Source organism: Aegilops tauschii, chromosome 7 (genome assembly GCF_002575655.3).
Source record: "Aegilops tauschii subsp. strangulata cultivar AL8/78 chromosome 7, Aet v6.0, whole genome shotgun sequence".
In the NCBI taxonomy this organism is placed as follows: Eukaryota; Viridiplantae; Streptophyta; class Magnoliopsida; order Poales; family Poaceae; genus Aegilops; species Aegilops tauschii.
The window spans coordinates 71,440,935-71,454,161 of record NC_053041.3 but is presented as its reverse complement, the minus strand read 5'-3'; positions in this window follow the sequence as shown (position 1 = coordinate 71,454,161).

The following is a 13,227-nucleotide window of genomic DNA, read 5'->3' as shown; positions in this document are numbered from 1 at the left end:
GCCGTAGTACTCCAGGAGCCCATGGAGGAATGGATGGATCGGAAATCCGAGCCCCCTCAACAAGTAAGGGACAAGGCATACCCGCTCCCCCTTGGATGGATTGGGAAAACTCTCCACCTGCTTCCCGCCATTGTAGGTGGCTATTCCGGCTCGGATGGTGACCATTTATGCGGGCGGGAGGAACCCCTGGGTCTGCAACTCCACCAATCGACCGTGGGGTACAATACACTTCACCCACTCGCCTGGTTTAGTGCTGCGGGAGCGAGAGGAGGAGCTGCGGTGGCCGGCCATGATGGGATGGTTTCTCGGGTCCGCTTTGGTGATTCCTCGCTGGGGGGAAGAAGGTGTGATTTGGATCTGAGGATCCCCTTCTCTTTAATAGACGGTTTATTAACATGGTCAGGGTGGTAAATGCAAAAATACCACGACTTCTCACAGTCGCACGAGGTAATGGCCATTATTGAAGCACAGAAGCCGAGGAGTACAACATTGATGGGAAGCCGGACATTGTTCGCTACAACAGGCACTTTGGAGTACTCGGAGATAGAACCCGCCTTGCAATGCCCAAGACAAACTGCGCGCCGGACTCGTCGTCATTGAAGCCTAGTTCGGGGGCTACTGAGGGAGTCCTGGATTAGGGGGTATCCGGACGGCCGGACTATATACTTTGGCCGGATTGATGAACCATGAAGGTAGAAGACTCAAGACTTCGTCCCGTGTCCGGATGGGACTCTCCTTTGCGTGGAAGACAAGCTCGGCGATCCGGATAGTAGATCTCCTTCTTTGTAACCGACTCTGTGTAAACCCTAGCCCCCTCCGGTGTCTATATAAACCGGAGGGTTTGGTCCGTATAGGGACATTCATAATCATCATAGGCTAGCTCCTAGGGTTTAGCCTCTACGATCTCGTGGTAGATCAACTCTTGAAATACTCATATCATCAAGATCAATCAAGCAGGAAGTAGGGTTTTACCTCCATTGAGAGGGCCCGAACCTGGGTAAAACATCGTGTCCCTAGCCTCCTGTTACCATTAGCCTTAGACGCACAGATCGGGACCCCCTACGCGGGATCTGCCGGTTTTGACACCGACAGCAGGCCCTTCAACTGTGGCGGCGAGGGTCGCTGCTCGACAACGTGTTCCTCCTCCCCAAGAGCTTGCAGCGGCGGAGCCGGCCATGAGAGGAAGGGGGAGGGGGTGAGGCCGAGGTCGTCGTGGTGCTCAGGGGAGAGGGGGACGGGGCGGCGCACCGGCCTTGCCTCCGCCGGCGATGCCTCTCCCGATGGAGGGTCACGTTGGGGACCAGCCTCGTGAGTTCTTCATCAGGTTGCGCCGACCACCGCGTCATCGTCTTCGTCTCCCTACCCCATTTGCTTGGGAGAAGGAGCTCGATCCGCCCAGACCCTCAGGTTGCACATGAGGGGCTGCGGGAACGACGACACGCGGGTCGACGTCGACTTCCCTGCTCCTCATGTCATGTACCTCCGTCGTGGATGGAAGACGTTCGCTCGTGTCCACAGCCTGATGGCGGGGCTCGTTATGTATTTCAAGTTAATGGAGAATGGCCTGCTCTCCGTCAAGGTCTTTGGAGATCTTGGAACTCGCCTAAAGTGCTGCGTGGAAAGCTCCTCCGACGATGAAGATTCCTCCTCAAGCGGGAGTGACGAGGAGGACAGCGACAACGACGATGAGGGCGTCGAGCGGCGGGACGCCGACCTCGACTCCGACTGACTGCGTTGCCCCTCCCTCGGCCACGCGCCCTGCCGAGGGCCTTCCTCGTCAAGCTCTCCATCGGCGCGTTCCCCGCCTCCTCCTTGGGCGGCTGGCGTAGGAGGGTTGGAGAAGGCGAAGAGGGCGGGTGGCGGCCGTCAAGTCGGAGTACGCGGGCATCGACGCCTTCATCGCGTATTGTCGGCCCGCTGCCTCATCTTCCAGCTCCCCTCCCCGCACCAGGACGTTCTCTTGGTGCCTTCTGCTCTTCGCACCTTGCCTGGGCGCTCTTTTTGCCCTCCTGCTAGCTTGTTCCACCTTCTGAGGAGAGGGACAAGAAAGGGATTACGGGTACCTTATTTCTTTTTAGTTTGTAAGCACGCGGGCACTTGTTAATTTCAAGACTTGTAATCCCCTTGCTCATGTTTTTTATTCCGTATGAACTGTGCCTGTATGGGATGTTTTTAATGAAAAAGGGTGCTTGCCGGGTTCTTTGTGCGTGAGCGAGGCCCATGCCAAGGAATGAATCCTTGTTTTTTTAAGATAAACATTGTCGCCAGGCAACAGGCCTTGCCGTCCCCTTACTTCAGTCGACCACTCTCACACTCTTGGCGGAGGCAGGGGCGAAGTAGAGTTAGGCCCCTCGTTTATTTCCTCGCCACTGCGACTACGACCCGGTTCCGACCCAGGGACTTGGGTACTGGAAAAAAGGGGGAGCACGGTGGTGTACGAGCAGAACGGGGTTTCATATGTCCCGACTTCATACGGAAATGCACAACAGAGGATAAAAGACTTATCTGAATCTTCTGCCCCCGGCAGCCTTGGCTTGCCGTGGTTGGATTCTTGTATCTGCAGCCCCCGGCAACCTTGGCTTGCTGAGGCAGGAGTGCCGGCTCGTTCTCTTTCTTCCAAATAGCTCAGCAGAAACGTCCATGGACCCTGCGAACCAAAGAGGACGGAAAGGAACAAAGAAACGCAAACTCGACCTCTATGCTAGGGGTTAGTCGCCGCTAAGCACTATCAACCCTAACCGAGGGAGAGACTTAATCTAGCATGCATGCTATAACTTAGGGCGCCAGCGCTTCATTTATTTATGCTCAGGGTCTGTGCCTGGCTTTGTACAGAGGGTCACATGCCTTGCCGGCAAGGCTTGTACAAAAGGTGGTTTGCCGGGGGGCCCGGCAACCGCGCCTTATGGGTAAAACTTGCGAAAATGTTCAATGTTCCAGGAGTTGCCCACTGGAATAGCATCTTCGGTCTCCAGGCGGACTGTGTCGGGCCTGGTGACTCGTATTACCCGATAAGGGCCTTCCCACTTTGGCGTCAACTTGTTGGAATTCTTGGCCGATTGAACGCGCCGAAGAACAAGGTCGCCTTCCTCAAAGTTTCGGGCATGAACCTTGCGGCTATGGTAGCGGCGCAAGGCTTGCTGGTTGCGCGGTGCTCTCACAGTCGCCCGAAGACGATCTTCATCAAGGAGCGTTGCCTCATATTGCCGCAATTGCTCTTGTTCAAGCTCGTCATAAGCGAGCACTCGAGGTGACCCGTATGTGAGTTCCGTGGGGAGAACTGCTTCTACCCCATATACCAGGGCAAAGGGTGTCTGGCCGGTGGCTCGATTTGGCGTCATTCTGATCGACCAAAGAACCAGCGGCAACTCATCAATCCAGCGCCTTCCGCTCTGGTGCAGCCTGTCAAAAGTCTTGGTCCTCAGGCCTCGCAGTACTTCAGCATTTGCCCTCTCCGCCTGGCCGTTGCTCCGTGGGTGTGCCACGGAAGCGAAACAGACCTTGCTGCTGAGGTCTTGGATGTATTGCATGAAGGTGTGGCTTGTGAACTGCGTGTCATTGTCGGTGATGACGATCTGTTTAGCACACCAAAACGGCAGACTAGCCCCTTGAAGAACTTGACGGCTGACTGTGCTGTCACCTTCCTCACTGCTTCCACCTCCGGCCACTTTGTGAACTTGTCGATTGCAACATACAAGTACTCAAAGCCCCCGACAGCGTAGGGGAAAGGGCCCAGTATGTCGAGCCCCCAGACCGAAAATGGCCAGGAGAGAGGAATTGTTTCAAGGGCTTGAGCTGGTTGATGAAGCTTCTTCAAATGGAACTGACACGCTTCACACTTGGTTACTAGTGCTGTTGCATCCTGGAGGGCAGTGGGCCAGAAGAAACCTTGCCGAAACGCCTTGCCGGCAAGGGCCCTCGACCCTACGTGGGAGCCACATATGCCTCCATGTATCTCTGCCAACAGCTCAAGTCCTTCCTCCCGGGGAATACACTTCAACTTCACACCGTTCGGTCTTTTCCTGTACATGAGGTCATCAACGAACTGATAGATAGTAGACCGACCGGCTACTTTCTCCGCTTCTTCCTGCTCCTCAGGAAGCTCCCCTGTTTGGAGGAATCGGACGGTATGATGTGCCCATGCCGGAGCCTGGGGCTCGACGGCAAGGACCAAAGGCATTTCTACTGCCATGGGAGCGGCCGTCTCTACGGCCAGGGCTTGACGCCCTGCTGGAGTCAGTTGCCCCTCGGTAGGCTCAGTACCCACGGCAACACCCTGGCCGGCGGCCCCAGGTGGCTCGGCGGGAAAGTACTTGCCGGGGCCTGATTTCCTCCACTTGTTCTGCTCTGTTGATGGTTCGACGGATGGTTGAGTTAATCGAAGCACAAAAGTACCTGGTTCCACAGGTAGTTTGAAGGCAGCGCGCTTCGACAGGTAATCGGCGATGTCGTTCTCTTCTCTGCTCGGGGAACATGCTCTTCTTGTATACCGTCAAAGCGCTCTTCCAGCTTCCTCACCTCATCTACGTAGGCCTCCATCAATGGGCTCTGATAATCTCTGTTGACTTGCCTGACGACAAGCTGTGAATCACCCCTGACGATGAGCTTCTTAACCCCAGGGTCTGCTGTGATCCTGAGACCCGCAAGCAACCCCTCGTATTCAGCAGTGTTGTTCGTGGACATCTGATACGTCTCCAATGTATCAATAATTTTTGATTGCTCCATGCTATTATATATTTTGTTTTGGATGTTTAATGGGCTTTATTATACACTTTTATATTATTTTTGGGACTAACCTTTTAACCCAAGGCCCAGTGTAAATTGCTGTTTTTTGCCTATTTAAGTGTTTCATAGAAAAAGAATATCAAACGGAGTCCAAACGGAATGAAACCTTTGGGAGCATGATCTTTGGAACGGAAGCAATCCAGGAGACTTGGAGTAGACGTCAGGGAAGCTTCGAGGAAGCCACAAGGTAGGGAGGCGCGCCCCCCACCCTCGTGGGCCCCTCGTGGCTCCCCTGACCGACTTCTTTCGCCTATATATCAATATACCCTAAAAACATCGGAGAACAGAAGAGATCGGGAGTTCCGCCGCCGCAAGCCTCTGTAACCACCAAAAACCAATCGGGACCATGTTCCGGCACCCTGCCGGAGGGGGGATCCCTCACCGGTGGCCATCTTCATCATCCCGGCGTTCTCCATGACGAGGAGGGAGTAGTTCACCCTCGAGGCTGAGGGTATGTACCAGTAGATATGTGTTTGATCTCTCTCTCTCTCTCTCTCGTTTTCTTGAGGTGATACGATCTTGATGTATCGCGAGCTTTGCTATTATAGTTGGATCTTATGATGTTTTGCCCCCTCTACTCCCCTGTAATGGATTGAGTTTTCCCTTTGAAGTTATCTTATCGGATTGAGTCTTTAAGGATTTGAGAACACTTGATGTATGTCTTGCATGTGCTTATCTATGGTGACAATGGGATATTCACGTGATCTACTTGATGTATGTTTTGGTGATCAACTTGCGGGTTCCGTGACCTTGTGAACTTATGCATAGGGGTTGGCACATGTGTTCGTCTTGACTCTCCGGTAGAAACTTTGGGGCACTCTTTGAAGTTCTTTGTGTTGGTTGAATAGATGAATCTGAGATGGTGTGATGCATATCGTATAATCATACTCACGGATACTTGAGGTGACATTGGAGTATCTAGGTGACATTAGGGTTTTGGTTGATTTGTGTCTTAAGGTGTTACTCTAGTACGAACTCTATGATAGATCGAACGGAAACAATAGCTTCATGTTATTTTACTAAGGACTCTTGAATAGATCGATCAAAAAGGATGACTTTGAGGTGGTTTCGTACCCTACAATAATGTCTTCTTTTGTTATCCGCTATTAGTGACTTTGGAGTGACTCTTTGTTGCATGTTGAGGGATAGTTATATGATCCAATTATGTTATTATTGTTGAAAGAACTTGCACTAGTGAAAGTATGAACCCTAAGCCTTGTTTCCTAGCATTGCAATACCGTTTACACTCACTTTTATCATTAGTTACCTTGCTGTTTTTGTATTTTCAGATTACAAAAACCTATATATACTATCCATATTGCACTTGTATCACCATCTCTTCGCCATACTAGTGCACCTATACAATTTAGCATTGTATTGGGTGTGTTGGGGACACAAGAGACTCTTTGTTATTTGGTTGCAGGGTTGTATGGGAGAGACCATCTTCATTCTACGCCTCCCACGGATTGATAAACCTTAGGCCATCCACTTGAGGGAAATTTGCTTTTGTCCTACAAACCTCTGCACTTGGAGGCCCAACAACGTATACAAGAAGAAGGTTGTGTAGTGAACATCAAGCAGTTTCTGGCGCCGTTGCCGGGGAGGTGACTGCTTGAAGGTATATCTTTAGATCTTGCAATCTAATTTTTAGTTTCTTGTTTTATCACTAGTTTAGTCTATAAAAGAAAACTACAAAAAATGGACTTAAGGTTGCCTCATATGCTTCATCTTTTTAGTGTCTTTCATGAAAATGATGGAAAGGAAAATTGTTCTCAAGTACTAGAAGAAGAATTACATAGAATGATTGGCATAAAATATGTGAATGATAAGCATGATTGAAATGTTGTTAGTATGAATTCTTTGAATATCCATGATGCTAATGATATGCAAAGCCACAAGCTTGGGGATGCTATGTTTGATGAAGATGATATGTTTTGTCCCCCAAGTTTTGATGAGCAAATTTATTATGATGAAAGCATGCCTCCTATTTATGATGATTATATTGATGAAAGTGGGTTTGGAAGAGTGTGAGCTTTAGGAAGTAATGATCCCACTATTTTGGAGGGTGTTGAATCTTATAATATTTATGGAAGTGGATTTGGAGAGGTCATGACTTTATTTAGTGATGAATCCACTATTTTGGAAGAGGTTTCAATTGATTATGAGAATAAAGTTGCTATCTATGATGATTATTGTGATCACATGTATACTATTAAGAATAATGATAACCATGAAACTTGTCATCATTATTTTAGTTTTCAATTGGATTATGCCTCACATGATAATTATTTTGTTGAGTTTGCTCCCACTATTATTCATGAGAAGAAATTTGCTTATGTGGAGAGTAATAAAAATTCTATGTTTGTGGCTCATGAAAAGAATGCTTTATGTGATAGTTATATTGTTGAATTCATTCATGATGCTACTGAAAATTATTTTGAGGGAGGAACATATGCTTGTAGGAATTGCAATAATATCAAGTTTCCTCTCTATGTGCTTAAAGTTTTGAAGTTATGCTTGTTTTGCCTTCCTATGCTAGTTGATTATTGTTCCCATAAGTTGTTTGCTCACAAAATCCCTATGCATAGGAAGTGGGTTAGAATTAAATGTGCTAGTCATATTCTTCATGATGCTCTCTTTATGTTTCAATTCTTATCTTTGATGTGAGCATCATTAAAATCATCATGCCTAGCTAGGGGCGTTAAACATTAGCTTGTTGGGAGGCAACCCAATTTTATTTTATTTTTCCTTGCTTTTTGCTCCTGTTTAGTAATAAATAATTCATCTAGCCTCTGGTTAGATGTGGTTTTATGTTTTAATTAGTGTTTGTGCCAAGTAGAACCTTTGGGAAGACTTGGGTGAAGTCTTTATGATCATGCTGTTAAAAACAGAAAATTTAGCGCTCACGATATTAGCTGCCATTTTTCACTGGAGAGTGCTTTTAGGTTGATTCTTTTTGCAGAGGATTAATAGCCAAATTCCTCAGGTCCACAAATTTATTTCAGAATTTTTGGTGTTACATAAATATTCGAATGATACAGATTACTACAGATTGTTCTGTTTTTACAGATTCTGTTTTCTATGTGTTGTTTGCTTATTTTGATGAATCTATGAGTAGTATCGGAGGTATGAACCATAGAGAAGTTGGAATACAGTAGATATTACACCAATATGAATTTATAATGAGTTCACAACAGTACCTAAGTGGTGGTTTTATTTTCTTATACTAACGGAGCTTACGAGTTTTCTGTTGAGTTTTGTGTTGTGAAGTTTTCAAGTTTTGGGTAAATATTCGATGGACTATGGAATAAGGAGTGGCAAGAGCCTAAGATTGGGGATGCCCAAGGCACCCCAAGGTAATATTAAAGGACAACCAAGAGCCTAAGCTTGGGGATGACCCGGATGGCATCCCCTCTTTCGTCTTCGTTCATCGATAACTTTACTTGGAGCTATATTTTTATTCACCACATGATATGTGTTTTGCTTGGAGCGTAATTTTATTTTCTTTAGTTTTGCTTGATATTTGAATAAAATACCAAGGTGTGAAATTCTTAAATGTTAGAGTCTTCACATAGTTACATAATTATTCGACTACTCATTGATCTTCACTTATATCTTTCGGAGTAGTTTGTTGTTTGCTCTAGTGCTTCACTTATATCCTTTTAGAGCACGACGGTGGCTTTATTTTGAAGAAATAGATGAAGTCTCATGCTTCACTTATATTATTTTGAGAGTCCTAAACAGCATGGTAATTTTCTTTGGTTATGAAATTAGTCTTAATATGATGGGCATCCAAGAGGGATATAATAAAAACTTTCATATAGAGTGCATTGAATACTATGAGAAGTTTGATACTTGATGATTGTTTTGAGATATGAAGATGGTAATATTAGAGTCATGCTAGTTGAGTAATTGTTAAATTGAGAAATACTTGTGTTGAGGTTTGCAAGTCCCGTCGCATGCACGTATGGTAACCATTGTGTGACAAATTTGAAACATGAGGTGTTCTTTGATTGTCATCCTTATGAGTGGCGGTCGGGGACGAGCGATGGTCCTTTCCTACCAATCTATCCCCCCTAGGAGCATGCGCGTAGTGCTTGGTTTTTGATGACTTGTATATTTTTGCAATAAGTATGTGAGTTCTTTATGACTAATGTTGAGTTCATGGATTATACGCACCCTCACCTTCCATCATTGCTAGCCTCTTCGGTACCGTGCATTGCCCTTTCTCACCTCGAGAGTTGGTGCAAACTTCGCCGGTGCATCCAAACCCCGTGATATGATACGCTCTATCACACATAAACCTCCTTATATCTTCCTCAAAACAGCCACCATACCTACCTATTATGGCATTTCTTTTTTTTTGCGCATATACCTATTATGGCATTTCCATAGCCATTCCGAGATATATTTCCATGCACCTTTCCACCGTTCCTTTTATTATGACACGCATCATCATTGTCATATTGCCTTGCATGATCATGTAGTTGACATCGTACTTGTGTCAAAGCCACTGTTCATAATTCTTTCATACATGTCACTCATGAGTCATTGCCCATCCCGGTACACCGTCGGAGGCACTCATATAGAGTCATACTTTGTTCTAGTATCGAGTTGTAATCCTTGAGTTGTATATAAATAGAAGTGCGATGATCATCATTAATAAAGCATTGTCCCAAAAAAAGGCCAAATAGAAAAAGGAAAGGCCAAATAAAAAAAAAGGGATGGAGAAAGGCCAAATAAAAAAAGACCCAAAAAAGAAATAAAAGGGACAATGCTATTATCCTTTTTCCACAATTGTGCTTCAAAGTAGCACCATGATCTTCATGATAGAGAGTCTCCTATATTGTCACTTTCATACACTAGTGGGAATTTTTCATTATAGAACTTGGCTTGTATATTCCAACAATGGGCTTCCTCAAATGCCCTAGGTCTTCATGAGCAAGCAAGTTGGATGCACACCCACTTAGTTTCTTTTGTTGAGCTTTCATACATTTATAGCTCTAGTGCATCCGTTGCATGGCAATCCCTACTCCTTGCATTGACATCAATTGATGGGCATCTCCCTAGCCCGTTGATTAGCCGCGTCAATGTGAGACTTTCTCCTTTTTTGTCTTCTCCACACAACCCCCATCATTATATTCTATTCCACCCATAGTGCTATGTCCATGGCTCACGCTCATGTATTGCGTGAAAGTTGAAAAAGTTTGAGATTACTAAAGTATGAAACAATTTCTTGGCTTGTCATCGGGGTTGTGCATGATGAGAGCATTTTGTGTGAAGAAAATGAAGCATGGCCAAACTATATGATTTTGTAGGGATGAGCTTTCTTTGGCTATGTTATTTTGAGAAGACATAATTGCTTGGTTAGTATGCTTGAAGTATTATTATTTTTATGTCAATATTAAACTTTTCTCTTGAATCTTATGGATCTGAATATTCTTGCCACAATAAAGAAGATTACATTGATAAATATGTTAGGTAGCATTCCACATAAACAATTCTGTTTTTATCATTTACCTACTCGAGGACGAGCAGGAATTAAGCTTGGGGCTGCTTGATACGTCTCCAACGTATCTATAATTTTTGATTGATCCATGCTATTATATATTCTGTTTTGGATGTTTAATGGGCTTTATTATACACTTTTATATTATTTTTGGGACTAACCTATTAACCCAAGGCCCAGTGCAAATTGTTTTTTTGCTTATTTCAGTGTTTCATAGAAAAATAATATCAAACGGAGTCCAAACAGAATGAAACCTTCGGGAGCGTGATTTTTGGAACGGAAGCAATCCAGGAGACTTGGAGTAGACGTCAGGGAAGCTTCAAGGAAGCCAGAAGGCAGGGAGGCGCGCCCTACCCCCCTGGGCGCGCCCCCAGCCTTGTGGGCCCCTCGTGGCTCCCCTGATCGACTTCTTTCGCCTATATATATGTCAATATACTCTAATAACATCAGAGAACAGAAGAGATCGGGAGTTCCGCCGCCGCAAGCCTCTGTAGCCACCAAAAACCAATCGGGACCCTATTCCGGCACCCTGCCGGAGGGGGGATCCCTCACCAGTGGCCATCTTTATCATCCCGGCGCTCTCCATGACGAGGAGGGAGTAGTTCACCCTCGGGACTGAGGGTATGTACCAGTAGCTATGTGTTTGATCTCTCTCTCTCGCTCTCTCTCTCTCTCGTGTTCTTGAGGTGATACGATCTTGATGTATCACGAGCTTTGCTATTATAGTTGGATCTTATGATGGTTTCCCCCTCTACTCCCTTGTAATGGATTGAGTTTTCCCTTTGAAGTTATCTTATCGGATTGAGTCTTTAAGGATTTGAGAACACTTGATGTATGTCTTGCATGTGCTTATCTGTGGTGACAATGGTTTATTCACGTGATCTACTTGATGTATGTTTTGGTGATCAACTTGCGGGTTCCGTGACCTCGTGAACTTATGCATAGGGTTTGGCACACGTTTTCGTCTTGACTCTCCGTAGAAACTTTGGGGTACTCTTTGAAGTTCTTCGTGTTGGTTGAATAGATGAATCTGAGATTGTGTGATGCATATCATATAATCATACCCACGGATACTTGAGGTGACATTGGAGTATCTCGGTGACATTAGGGTTTTGGTTGATTTGTGTCTTAAGGTGTTATTCTAGTACAAATTCTATGATAGATCAAACGGAAAGAATAGCTTCGTGTTATTTTACTATGGACTCTTGAATAGATCGATCAGAAAGGATAACTTTGAGGTGGTTTCGTACCCTACAATAATCTCTTCGTTTGTTCTCCGCTATTAGTGACTTTGGAGTGACTCTTTGTTGCATGTTGAGGGATAGTTATATGATCCAATTATGTTATTATTGTTGAAATAACTTGCACTAGTGAAAGCATGAACCCTAGGCCTTGTTTCCTAGCGTTGCAATACCGTTTACGCTCACTTTTATCATTAGTTACCTTGCTGTTTTTATACTTTCAGATTATAAAAACCTATATCTACTATCCATATTGCACTTGTATCACCATCTCTTCGCCGAACTAGTGCACCTATACAATTTACCATTGTATTGGGTGTGTTGGGGACACAAGAGACTCTTTGTTATTTGGTTGCAGGGTTGTTTGAGAGAGACCATCTTCATCCTACGCCTCCCATGGATTGATAAACCTTAGGTCATCCACTTGAGGGAAATTTGCTACTGTCCTATAAACCTCTGCACTTTGTGGCCCAAGGACGTCTACAAGAAGAAGGTTGTGTAGTAGAAATCAACATCTCCCTGGGAAAGTGCATCTGGATTACATACTTGAGGTTCTCTCCAGTGGGTACGACGAGCAGCACACCAGCACCGGCGCCTTGCAGCGAGAAAGGCCCGTCAAAGTACAGGATCCAGTTGCGACTTGCTTCCTTGCAGGGGTGAGTGGTCTCCTGGATTTCTTCGTCAGGCGTTGAAGTCCATTCCGCAATGAACTCCGCCAAGACTCTGCTCTGGATCGTCGAAGTACTTTCAAACCTCAAACAAAAGCTCGACAGCTCCAAGGCCCACTCCACAATCCTCCCGGTTGTGTCTGGATTATGCAGTATCTGTTGCAACGGGAGGCGGGTGACGACAGTGACTTCGTGTGCTTGGAAGTAATGACGCAGCTTCCTCGAGGCCATAAGGAGGCCGAAGAGAAATTGCTGCACACCGGAGTACCTTGACCTAGCTCCCTGCAAGAGGGAGCTGACAAAATAAACCGGGTGCTGCATCATCTTCTTCTTTTGCACCAGTTCTTTTGGACTCACATGCCCTGTCCTGCCAACATCAAACTCTGCCGGGGGCCTCGCCTTGCCGGCACCAGGCCCTGCCGCGGGAATCTCTGGCTCGCCATCTGCCAGTCCTACGGTTGCTACTGCCTCTTCGTCGACCTCCCTCTGTGCTACTAGCGCGCGCTGACCACTTGATTTGTCGCCGCCAGATATAGCAACAACGGCTCGTGGGGTTTAGGCGCAACTAGTATCGGTGTAGAGGAGAGGTATTTCTTCAGATCCTGCAGCGCTGCCTCAGCCTCTGGGGTCCACTCCATTGGGCCCGCCTTTTTCATGATTTTGAAAAAGGGAAGGGCACGCTCAGCAGACCTGGAGATGAATCTGCTCATGGCGGCAACGCAGCCAATGAGCCGAAGCACATCCTTGATCCGCTTGGGCGCCTCAATTTGCTCGATAGCCTTGATCTTGTCTAGGTTTGCTTCTATCCCACGCTGTGACACAAAGAACCCGAGAAGTTGGCGGACGGAACGCCGAAGACAAACTTCTCAGGATTCAACTTGAGGTTGATCTTGCGCAGGTTTGCAAATGTCTCTTCTAAGTCCTGTACAAGTGTTGCCGTGTCTTTGGTTTTGACCACTATGTCATCCATATATGCTTCCATATTTCTATGCAGCTGGGGCTTAAAACTAATTTGGACCGCCCTTGC